Source organism: Pinus tabuliformis, chromosome 6 (genome assembly GCF_031772625.1).
Source record: "Pinus tabuliformis cultivar Carrire ecotype Pingquan chromosome 6, CPIR1, whole genome shotgun sequence".
NCBI lineage: Eukaryota > Viridiplantae > Streptophyta > Pinopsida > Pinales > Pinaceae > Pinus > Pinus tabuliformis.
This window is the reverse complement of record NC_142292.1, coordinates 1,567,489,330-1,567,502,490: the sequence shown is the minus strand read 5'-3', so window position 1 is coordinate 1,567,502,490 and position 13,161 is coordinate 1,567,489,330. Positions and strand designations below refer to the sequence as shown.

At 36.8% G+C, this 13,161-nt stretch overlaps 1 pseudogene; it reads right to left on the bottom strand.

The window, feature by feature from the left end:
- Nucleotides 1-459: 459 nt before the first annotated feature.
- Nucleotides 460-2,430, bottom strand: LOC149264755 (cell division cycle 20.1, cofactor of APC complex-like; annotated as a pseudogene).
- Nucleotides 2,431-13,161: the final 10,731 nt, after the last annotated feature.

The window sequence follows — 13,161 nt, the reverse complement described above, 5'->3', positions numbered from 1 at the left end:
CAGGGTAATTCATGGAGTTCTTTCAAGTTTCAAGCACCTATGCATGTGACTATTTTTCTGATTAATGTCTATTAAAAAATGCTTTACTGATCTCTTGAATGAATATATGTGAGAGATGAATTTTGCAAGCCTAAGGAACTGAACTACGGTACAATGTAAAATATTACAAAAACTTTATACAAATGAGATAGCAATATATATACATAACTAAAATTCTATAGCAATATAGATATAGAATTTATCTCAGTTAAGAAATTACATAATAAGTGCGTCATAGCAAAATGAAGAAGATAAATCATTCAAGAATTACCTATAAGATTGAGTAGAGGCATGAAGGCTTTTTGTAGAATGTGAATCATTCCATGAGTGGAGGAGGCGTGGAGGTTTCTTTGTTGATGTGAATGACAAACTTGTTGACACTCATAATGTATCATTTTCAGAACCTACATTGAAGAATATGGGACTCCAAAGACTTGCCAAAACCATTTTAATTTTTACGATGCAGCTGAAGGAGTGGTTCTTGTCTCAGAAAGCTGTTGCAACATTGTTCCATCAGGTTTCACAAAAGATAAATTCAAAGTTCATGATATACAAGAAGAAAGAAAGAAGAAACTGTAGCATATTACATTGAAGAAAGTGGAACATGCTCCATGGCAATCCAACAGCTTGCAAAAGAGCTATGTGAAATAGAAAACATAACATTTAATTACTACCTTGAGTTAAACATCCTCATTTCATAAATATAGAAAGATGCTTATTAGCGGATGTAAGTATGACACTTGCTGAAAGCCCCATTTTCATCTTTACTCTTCGCCCTTTTTGAGGTATTAGGAACTCCAAATACTTTCCAAAACCTGAGTGTTTCATCTACTGCAACTGATCTAACTGTGTACCCATCAGGGCTCTGAAGAGGTAAGGCATAAGAAGGATCATGAGGACAAATCCATTCATAAAACGAAAGATGAATGCATAAGTACTCATAAAAATAAATCAATTTCCATACCTGTGCCAGATGAAGAACTCGAGAAGTATGACCTGTAAGTTCAGTAATCTTAACCATAGATGAGTACTTCCATAAGGTTAACTGGTTCTGACTAAATTCATGTGAACTTAGTAACTCACGTTCATGCCTATTCCAGAGTAATGAACAAACTTGGGAATGAGTGTCTACAGTATTTAAGTAGGCACCTGTGTGAGTATTCCAAAACTTTATAAATCTGTCTACACTCCCTCCACCAGATGCTAAAAGATTGCTTTAGAAGGGGCACCATGCCAAGGCCTTAACTGCTGCACAGTGTTCATCAAAGCGGTGGAGATATTGAGAGGTAGAATTATGGGATGCCATGCTCTGATCCCAAATGTCTAGTAGATTGTCATTCCCCCCACTTGCAAGTTGTTGGCCAGAAAGAGACCATTTCAATCCACAAACCTCCTGGTCATGCCCTCTATATGTTTGAACAATGTGCTCTTGCATACGAACATCATGATTGATTATGATCCCACCCCGTCCTCCTGTCATAAGAATAGGACCATTCCAACCAAGGAAACCAACACGTACATGATGACCTTTCAATGCTCTTAACTGCAATTTTATCCATGTCAAAATTTGGAGATTGCCATTACATTGGAATGAAAAAACCTTGAAGAGATAAGGAGATTTTATTTACTTGTTTATCAGATGAAGAGTCCCATAGCTGTATAACAGAATTATTCAACCCAATGGCAATGTGCCTCCTATCAGGTGCCCAGCTAACACCAGTAACAGGGCCTTCTTCATTGTCTACAATCAGAAGCTCCAATATAGAACTATTTGAAGCATCCCACCGGTATACAGTATTGCCAAGGGCTACACATTGTTCAAACTCCAGTCCAGTAGGTTCAAGTAATAATCATCCACAAGGTCTGGTGCATCCAGAGTTCTATCTGCAAACTATAATCAACATGAATAAGTTAAAATATTAAGAAAAAAAAGGTAAATGGACCAAGGAAAATTGTTCTGAGATGGGCATATCCAGTGTACTAATAACGAAAGCCCCAAATACTATTCTGTTTGACTGGACTCCAAGGATATATTTAGAATGCAAAAGGAAGTAAATATCAATGGCTGGGATTAAAGTTTCATTCACGAAAGGTATTTTTCAGTGCTGAAATAGTTTGTAAATATTTTTAAAAATTGGATTGGGGTGTGGTAGCAAATTCAGCATTAAGTGAAAAAGTATAAGGAGACTGTAAACAATCCACCAAATGGACTATTATTGCATTAACAAACACAAGCCATTTTGTACAATCTAAAAGGGCTTAAGGGTTTGGGTTTCTTACACAAGTAAACATCAACGGAAGATCCGGTTCTCAAAGCATTATATATAACGGAATATGATAGTGACCCTTTTTCTGGCCTTCTTCAGCCGCCTTTCGCCCGGGAGGCTTCATGCTCGCACACATAAAGAAGAATGTCGACTTCAAAAGCTGCAACGTTGTCCTGCAGTGGAACAAAATTGGACAACCCAGTTCCGGAAATAGGATCTGCCTAAGATTTCCCTTAGTGGCAAACTGATCAGAGTTTTTGCATAACAGGGCCAGGTACTTTATGCGCCCTCTACTTTATAACCCATATAAAATTTGCGCCCCACCGCTAAACCCTGCAAAACATTATTTAAATGATCTAGAGAAGGATCCAGATTTTGTTGGGGACATTAGAGAAAATGAAGGAATTGGCGGGAAATCTAGGGTTCTAATTGATGAAGAAGAGGAGAAAATTTTATGGCAAGAACTTGTGTTGAGATTGGCGGCATTGAGATCTTCTTCAGGTGCCAAAAATATCGTAATTAGTGAGTCCCGTACTACTTCGGGTGAGACCTCAGTCCACGCTCTGCAGACTGTTGCCGAAAGTGCTAGTAGTACAGGGATTTGTTTGGCTAATTAACTTCAAACATGGGTCAGGCCCCAACAAGCCAACACACACCACAACAGTAGAAGCAACAACAACATGTTTGATTATCGAAGAAGAGAAGATGACCGAAGGAATGATCGCAATGCAAGAGATGAAACAAGAATAAGAGATGCTCCAAGTGATCATGAAGGAGATCGTCATCCTCAAAAGAAGTCAAGATACTCCAGTTATGGAAGTAATGTTGGCAATCAATCTGAATATATCCTTATTTAAGCCCCTACTATTTCCTCTCCTCTGGATTCATGGGATGGTTGGTTGGTTGATAGTGGCTCTACTCATCATTTCTCTGGGTATAAGGAAGTTCTCTCTAATTTGGTAGAGAGAGAGTCAAATTTGAAAATTTTTCTTGGAGACAACTCCACTAATCCCATTAAAGGCTTTGAGTCCTTCAAATTCCATTTGGAGTTTTGGGAATCTATTTTTCTCCATAATGTGATGTATGTGTCAGGATTGAAGAAGAATTTGGTATCAATATCTACTTTGGAGGACAAAGGGATGAGGGTTGGCTTCATTAGGGGAAAATTTATTACTTGGCCTGTTATATCACCAATGAGAGATGCACTCACATTGGGAATGATATTTGAAGGACTCTACAAGGTTATTGGAAGACCTCTTCTAGAATTGGTCCATGATACTAATCATCTAAGCGAGTTTTGGCACCAAATATTGGCCCATTTACATTATGATGCTCTTTCGAAATTGATGAAATTAGGAGTCTGGAATTCCTGATGTTCAAGTCCAACATGATGGAGTATGTCTAGGTTGTGCCAGTGGAAAGAAGACAAGGGTACCATTCCCCTCTAGAAAGAACAAGACAAATGACATCATCCATCACATTCATTCCAACTTATGTGGTATGATGCCCATACATTCTATTGGTGTCCATCTCTACTACATCACCTTCATTGATGACATTTTAAGAAATACATGGATATATTATTTGAAGCACAACGATGAAGCTTTCAAACTGTTCAAGGAGTTCAAAGCTTTGGTCGAAAATAAAACAGGGAAGAAAATTAAATCTTAAGGTTTGATAATGCTAGTGAGTACATTTCGAATGAGTTCATATATTTTTGGAAGAATGAAGGTATCAAGAAAGACACGATTGTGCCCTATACTCTTGAGGAAAATGGAGTAGTTGAAAGAAAGAACAAGTCTATTGTAGAAGTTTCTCATGGCATGCTCCACGATCAAAAGTTTCGAAAGTTCTTTTGGGGAGAAGCAATGAATGTTGTCATATATGTTCAAAATAGGGTGCCTCATCAAGAATTGGACAACAAGACCCTTGAAGAAGTGTTCATAGGCATCAAGCCTGATGCTGGTCATCTTTGTATCTTCAGTTGTCTTGTATATTTCCATGCATTGAAGGAAAAAAGAAATAAACTGGAAGTCATGAGAAGAAAAGGTACGTTTGTTGGATATTGTGAATATTCTAAAGCTTTTAGAATATATATTCCTAGTCAAAGGAAGGTTGAAATTAGCATGGATGTAACGTTTTATGAAGATGTTTCCCTCGGGAAAGAAAGGGACCTTCCTCTGCCTCCTCCTCTTGAGAAGAAGAATGATGATATGGATATTTTAGATGGTCATTCCACGCTTGAATCTGAGAGAGACATTGTTGATGATCCCACGAAGCCAATGGATCCCTTACACCCTCCTCCATGTGATCCTCCTACCAGGAAGAGGCCACTTTGGCTTCGTGACACATTACATGATGATGAGAGATGAGTTCTCATTCGAAGATCATTTAGAGAAAACAAGAAGCCATGCAGGTACTTGGGATATGTTGCATCCATGAGCACTATGCTTCAATACGAACCTACCACCTTTGAAGAAGTTGTGAAAGAACAAGTTTGGAAGGATGCTATGGTTGAAGAATATGAGTTTATTATGAAAAATGATGTATGCGATGTTATGTCAAGACTGAAGGGGAAATATGTGGTGACTTTATTCAAGATCAATCATGGAGTTGATGGTAGCATTGAAAAATATAAAGCAAGGTTCATGGCCCAAGGATTCACTCAAAAAGAGGGATAATATTATGATGACATATTTGCACCTATGGCTCAATATACAACCATTCGTTCAATAGTTTCTCTTGCCGCAATTCAAGGATGGACCCTACATCAGATGGACATAAAGACAACATTCCTCCATGGCATGTTATACGAAGAGGTGTACGTTGCGAAGCCATAGAGATTTGAAGTAGAGGATCAAAAATCACATTTTTATAGCTTGAAGAATCCATTGTATGGCTTGAAGCAATCCCCCAGAGCATGGTATGCCCACAAAGACAGTTATTTGGTGAAGTTGGGATTCGCAAGAAGCAATCTTGATCCCAACCTCTATTTCGAGATAGTCCAAGGTATGTCGCTGATTTTGGTTTTATATGTTGACCATCTATTCTTGACAAGTAGTGAGCCCCTAATGATTGAGTGTAAGAGGGAGTTAGCCTCTAAATTTTAGATAAAAGACCTTGGTTTCATGAACTACTTTCTAGGCCTTGAGGTGTGGCAAAGGCCCGGTGAGATTTTCCTTTCATAAGGAAAATATGTCGTGAAGTTATTGGAGAAATTTGGAATGACAGATGCAAGTCCTTGCCAACACCGATAGAAATGAATTTCAAGAAGTTATGTGAAGAATTTGCAGGATCTGGCTTGGCAAATCCACCCGAGTATAGATAGTTGATTGGTGCTATGATGTTCTTAATGAACACTCGTGCATACATATGCTTTGTAGTGAACATGTTGATTCAATTCATGACTGAGCCTCTCCATGCACATTGGATTGTTTCTAAACACATTTTGAGATATTTGCATGGGTTGATCACCCTTGGTATGAGATAAACTGCCAAAGATGTTCGACTTCATGGATATACTAATGTTGACTGCGAAGGAAATTTTGTTGAAAAGATTGAGAGTACCTCTAGATGTTGTTTTAGTCATGGATCTGCCATGATATCTTGAGTGAGCAAGAAGCAGAAGTCTGTAGCATTTAGTATTGTCAAGGGATAGTACATTTCCACTATCATGGCTAGTTGTGAAGCAGTTTGGTTGAGGAAGCTCTTTAGAGAGCTATTTGAGAAAATCCTAGACACTACAACAATATATTGCAACAACAAGAGTGGGATATGTCTGGTAGATAATCTTGTATTTCATGACAAGCCCAAGCACATAGAGATTCGATATCATTACATTCAAGACATGGTACATAGAGGAGTTGTTAGACTCCATTATATATCGACAAATGAGCAGATTGCAAATATGCTCACCAAGGATTTTCTGAAAGGGAATTTCTTGGTCTTCAAATATAAGCTTGGACTATTGGATGTGACCCTTTACGATAAGGGTATTCATTGATCAAGAACACTGAGCCGACTCTTCCCCCCTGTCTAAGATCCCAAGGTGAGGAATTGAGATGGAGGGCTCGTAGGGTTGAGATATCTCTAGACAATAGGGTCGTAGATATTTCTCCTCTATCCAGTACCCATAGGGTTGGAGATGTTGCTCCCCTATCTTGGTCTTCGTAGAGTATACCCCATTTTTCATCATACCCATAAGTTGGGATTATCGGGATTACCACTCCCCGTTTAGCCAACAGTTTGAGAGTGTACTTGGGGGTGTACAACCCAATTTGATTATGATGGAGGTGTTCTACCACGTGACTCTTGAGGGTCGTTGTTGGTAAGACTAGTGGTAAATAGGATGGGTTGAGATGTTCTCCCCTATATCACCTATTGCTTGATTTGGGGTTGAAGATGTTTTTCTCCCCCATGAGATTCTGCATTGAGATGTGCTCCCTGATGTTGATTCAGGCTTATATGTGCTTCCTAATATTATTTTCAGATTAAGATGTGCTCTCTGACATTATAGAGGGTGGTATTTAATGCTCCCAAATACTTCTTATTTAGATTCGAGAATGTTACAACAGATAGAGTTGAGCAGAGATGGGACATGATATGACGACAAGATACCCATGACATAATGTAGTTGGAATTTATCCCTAGATGAGAGGGAATGTTAATTTGGTAGCTTAGTGACAAATTCCAACCATGGGGATCAATTCCTCTTTTCGAGAGGACCAATTTTGAATATTGAAGTGCTCAATTTGGATAAGGGAAAATCTACTTATGAAGAAAAGCCCACATATGGACATTTGGACAGATCATCCCTAACACGAAATGGTCACCCTTGGAAGCCTATAAATACAAGTGACCTCAAGCTCATTTGGCCCCCACCAAGGATCATCTTATTCTATTATTCATTGATTCGTTCACACAGGTATAAGGCTAGGTTGAGGAAAGAGGTTCGCACAGGTCTGAAAATATAGGGTTTGGAGCTCGCATGTGTTCTAAGGTTTTGGTTTCTGATCACAAGCTCGTCAAAGGAAATTTTCGACTCTAACTATAGGCTAGCATGCTCAAGGGTGTGGTTTGAAGGTCTCAACTTCATGCACAACTCTTCCTCTTCGCAGTTGGGCTCTAGGGCTAAATTTTGACATATGACCAAAGTTGACTGCAGGTAAGAAAAATTGTCTCCGATATATATTGATGCTATACACATATTTCTGAATGTTGTTGGGTTAATGTTGTTGAATGATTTTGTATTGGGATCATTGTACTCCCTATTGAACATTTTATGACAATCTAATAGAAGAAGATTTTTCAAAGGGTTTTCTCGCTTGTGGGGTTTTTCCCTGGCCTTTGACCAAATTTGGTGTCTCTTGTTGATTGTTTCCTTTATCATTGCATTTATTGTTCTATCTTTAATTACTATTGATGATTTCAAATATTAATTTTTATTGAAAGATTGCTAATTGAAGAATTGAGTTATGCTAAAGCAATTAAAACAACATAGAACAATGCGAAAGTTAGCAATGACATGTTATGAAGTATATATTGCAAGTCATCACACTCTCCAAATTGGTTTAATTGGTTCATTTCTCTCAACTTGTTAATGCTTTAATGTGAAGAACTAAAATAAACCCAAATTTGTGAGCATTACACCTCCATATAACTAAACAACTACAACTTTATGTTTGTGCAACATTGTCATAACCCATTTTCAATTAATTTTTAAAATTAAATAGCAAAACTTTTTCGATTATCATATTGAAAAGTGTACATAAGCATAATCACCATTATGAGAAATGAAGAAAGCAAGCTCTGTGATAAGCTAGCAATGAAGGTCTTCCTAGTTTTTTTTGCCTTAATCTCTATAGTTTCATACATTATACTATTAATCACAATTTTAAAAATCCAAAATTTTAATTAAAAAACAATATCACTTGCATAAAACAATATATTTGCTTGTACAGAATGGCTCATTTTTTTTTTTTTGGGAAATTCAAATTTCAATTATCAAAATTTATATGTATTTAGCTTCTTTTTTTTAAATAAAACAAAAAAATAACATTAGTCAAGTCTAAGTCCGTTTCTATATATAAAATTAATTTTAATTAAAATATTTTATTTTTATAAAATTAAAATAAAACATCTAATTAAAATAAATATAATGTAGAAATCCGTTCAACCTAAAAAAATGGCGCTCGCTCTCGTTAGGTTTTCGTGCCCCTCCCCTCTGCAGTTCGGCCCCTTCGCCTGGGCTCTTACCATTGCTGGAAACTGTGGTGGCCAAGGGTTTCTAGGCTCTAAGACTTCTCAGGCAGAGACCCTTTTGGATTTATGGCATATTTTTCCGAAGGTTCCTCACGAAACAGGGGAGCGCATTCTTATAGCTGCTTCTTGCTTGCTGAATAGACAAAAGACTGTGATGGGCATACTTTCTATTGCACAAAGATCCAAACCCATTGTTGCGGAAGTTTTTTTTCTGTTGTTGTGGGCGAAGAGAAATGGAGAAGTCGCTGCTACGCGGGTAACCCTCTCTCCAGGAAAGATAGATAAACAAGGAAGGGGCAAGAGATTTGGATCGTGGTTTAAATATTTGGATACGTCCCTGTACACCTCCGAACAAATGTGGGAGCATGTTTACATGGCTGCGAAGGAACCAAAGCCTTGGTCCATCGCCTTCAAAGATGCCTTTCGTCCAGCTGACAGGATTCCCCTGTTTCGCACAAGACCTGTGGGTTTTTCACATGCGCAAAGGAAAGAAGCCTCCAACAACTACTTTCAGATCCAAATTTCTCAACCTACAGGCAGAACCATCTTGCAATGGGTCAGTTCTTCAGATTTGGTGCTGGATCTCAAACTGGATCTAGATCGGCAGATTGGGATCCCTTCAGGCCTTCAGAGACTTCTCTTTCAAGGTAAACAACTTGAAGACCTTCTTCCCCTCTCTTCTTACAGCATTACCAGAAACAACTCTTTGGTGTTATCCCTTCGTTTGAGAGGAGGGGCAGCGGGACAGTCTTCCTCTGCTCCTCCTTTCTCTTACAAAGATGCAGTACACTCTGAGACCCCCAAACCCCCGGAAGGCCCTAAACCTAAGCCTTTTTTGGTTGACAAGATAGAGGAAGTTCCCTCTGTTGAAATCACCCATGAAGGTCTTGCAAACCAACTTCAAGAATTTGTAGAAAGAGCCATCATTTGTAGATTTAACGGACTGTGGCCGCGTTCTCAGGATCTCTATGCATGGATCCATGAAAACTGGACTCATCATTGTAAGATCATTTTCTGTTCAAAAGGATACTTCATTGTTCTATTTGATAACAGTAAGCATTATGAAAAGGCTTTAGAAGAAGGCCCTTGGTTCATGGGAACTGCAGGGCTCTTCCTGACTCCTTGGTTCCCAGATTTTGATCCAGCAACTACAGTCATTACCAGGACACCTGTATGGATCAGGCTTCCAAACTTACCTGCCCACTTATGGCATATTGCAGTCTATAAAGCTATAGGCAACACCTTGGGCAGTTTCATTATGGGAGATTACTGGTGGGAAAACAAAGGTCTCTACACATACACCAGAATATGTGCGGAGTTAGATTTGAGCAAAGGACTTCCAGACCAAATCAATCTCAAGATAAACAACTTTATCTAGACCCAGACACTGGATTACGAAAATACTGCATTCTGTTGCTGCCATTGCCACCAATCAGGGCATCTACAGAACACCTGTCCATCTCTCCCGACAAAAAAGAAAACGGATAATCTCTCCAAGCCCAAGTGCAAACGATGGGCTCCTTGCTCTCCACCTCCAGTCGTGGATTCTGAATCCTATAGCTCTAAAGATGAAGGTAGTGACGTAGATTCGAATCAAGCCCCTCATTCCGTGGTCCCCTCCACCGATGGTCCGGCACATTTCTCTGATACAGCCACAGCCCAGAAACGCGTCCATTTGACCTCCTCCTCTGATTCAGAAAAGGAGGGCCCCCCGGTGGAGAACCCCAATCTTCAAGTTGTTATTGCTCATTCACCCCAGGAGGGTTGGGTCGAAGTCAAAAAAAGGAAAGGGAAAAAGCTTCGTGTTGAGGCTTCTGCCCATTCTGGGTAGAAGTCAGTCTTTTTGCTTCCAGCCATATGTTGTAGCTTCTTGCTTGTTTCACTCCTTCTCCGAAACCGAGGTTGATAGTCCTATCATTTCCGGTTGCCGATTTTCTGTCTCTCTTGATTGTATCTTCTTGTACCATATTTTTGATTAATAGAATTAGTCCATTACAGAGAAAATATATATATATATATATATATATATATATATATAATGTATAATTAAAATACATAAAATAAATTCATTTTATCCAATATTTCTTAATTATTTATTGATTTTTTTCCAAATCTAAATAATAATAATATTTTGATATATGATATTTTAAAATTTATACCATCATTGAAATTAAATTATAATAAGAATATTGATAACTTAATTAATTTTCTAAATTTATAACCTTTATAATATTATTAATGAATTGAAAAATACTATTTTTTTTTTTAATAAATTGAAAAATATATATATGTGTTGGTAGTCGACATTGTTACCACTTTTATATACTACAAAATTTACTTGTGTTTGTCAATTTTTTTTGGAAATAATATAAAAAATAACTTTCCTATATCATTTTCTTCTATTATTTTGTATATATTATTATTTTTATTTATTTAATCTAAATAAAATTAAAAATATATTAAAATAAAAATTAAAAATTTAATTAAAATAAATATAATGTATAATTAAAATATATAGAACAAATTTTTTATTAATATTTCTTAATTATTTATTATTTTTTCTAAACCTAAATAATAATACCATTATAATATATCATATTTTAAAATTTATACAACCAATAAATTAAGTTTTATTAAAGATATTGGTAATTAATTAATTTTCTAAATTTATAACATTATTAATCAATTAAAAATATGTATTTTTTCTCTTCACATATGATATATAATTATGAAACAATTGAAGACAAAAACATGAATAATAAGTCACATATAAATGTTGATGAAAAAGTAGATTACATTTATTGATCATCGATTATAATGCATAGAATTTTGGAAACATCTATAAATTTCTTGGAGCAAATGGCAAAACTCTCTTTTCCAAAATTCACCATATCCAGGAACATCATATTTATCTTGTTGTAACTTTTTTAAAAGTATTTTTGTGTTCGTAGTGGACATTGTTACTACTCCTACATTTGCATTTACTCTTTTGATTGTTTCAAGGTTTTCTAAAATTTTTGAACATCCATATAATCTTATACTACAAATGTTTTTGAGATTCCAATAAGTTTTTGGCAAGATCATTAATGCTTCACAAAGCATCAATGTAAACTTTTCAAGTTTGGACATTTCACCTTCTTGTATCATGGGAAACTCTTCTAATTCTTCTAACTCAACCATTGAAAATGTCTTCAACATAGGAAATGCCCCGATCTCGCCAAACTTAGGAATTCTTTTTAACTTGGGACATCATACCCTATCTAATTTCATTAACCCTCTAATATTTTGTAAATTTGGAAGTTCTTCCAACATATAACACTCCCATAATTGAAGAGGATTTAAATTTTGAAATTGATAAAATTTATTTTCCATTTTAACTATGTGAGAGCTCTCTAATGATAACTTCTTCAACATTGACATACTAGTAATATCTTCTGGTAAAAAAGTTGTGAAGGTGATCTTCACTTCCAATGTTTCCATCTGAAGCATCCTCCCTAAAATGCCCTCCAAAAATGTTTCTCCATTGTTCTCTAAGTCTAAATATTTCAGTTGTATTAAATTCCCCAAGTCATTAATAGAAGCATCTTTTTGACATCTTTTTAACTCTCAACAGCTCCACGCACTAGTAGAAACCGAGAGGGATTGCAAAGAAATGATTTGTGATATGACATGCGATATGCCATGCGGTAGACATTACAAATCATCACACTGTGCAAGTTATTAATACTTCAGTGCTCTCAACTTATGAATGCCCAATGGTAATTTTGTAATTCCATACCCACAAAGATCAAGAACTTGGAGATTTACAAGTTTGGAGACAGATGCTGGTAACCTTTTTATTGGCACACACTCTAATCCTAGGCGTGAAAGTTGTTTCAAACACTCGATACTCTCATGCAATGGTTGGATGGACGTGCGACTCAAATCAAAAACCTTGAGAGGGATCATGCTCCCAATCACCCTTCTTGGAATTTTTCTCAAATTGTTGTTTCCATCCAACAATAATGTGCAAATTTCTAGAGCTTTGAAAGACTATGGAATAAAATTCAACCAGTTTCCAGTCAAAAAAATCCATGTGCATTCTACACATTCATTTGCATCCAACACTGTCAAACCCTTACCTATGCCACAATAGAAGTTCTCTTTCTTCTCAGCAATTTGTATTCCCCAACTACGCACAATATCATGCATCACACACACCAATCAATATATCTCAGTGTTGGTTCAATCAAGAAATGGTCGACTAAATTATTGAGGTTGATTCTTCCGATTTCGATTTGGTCATGGCCATCCTGATCTTGTAGCAACCCTTCTCCCAAACCCAAGAAAATAATGTTGTCTACAAAAATAATTTCGTCTTGTGGGAATGCAACAATCAAGTACATAAAGCATAATTCAAGATTAATGTTGTAGTTGGCAAATGCGTTGTAACTCAACTTGAGGCAATCATAAATACCTTGAAGGTATTGGTTGTTGGTGTTTGACAACCTATGGATTTCCAAGTTCCATTCTTGTGCATCGTTAATGTCTACCATTGCCCTCCCTATTGCTTTGATTGCCAAGGGAATCCCTCCACATTGTGTAAAAACAACCC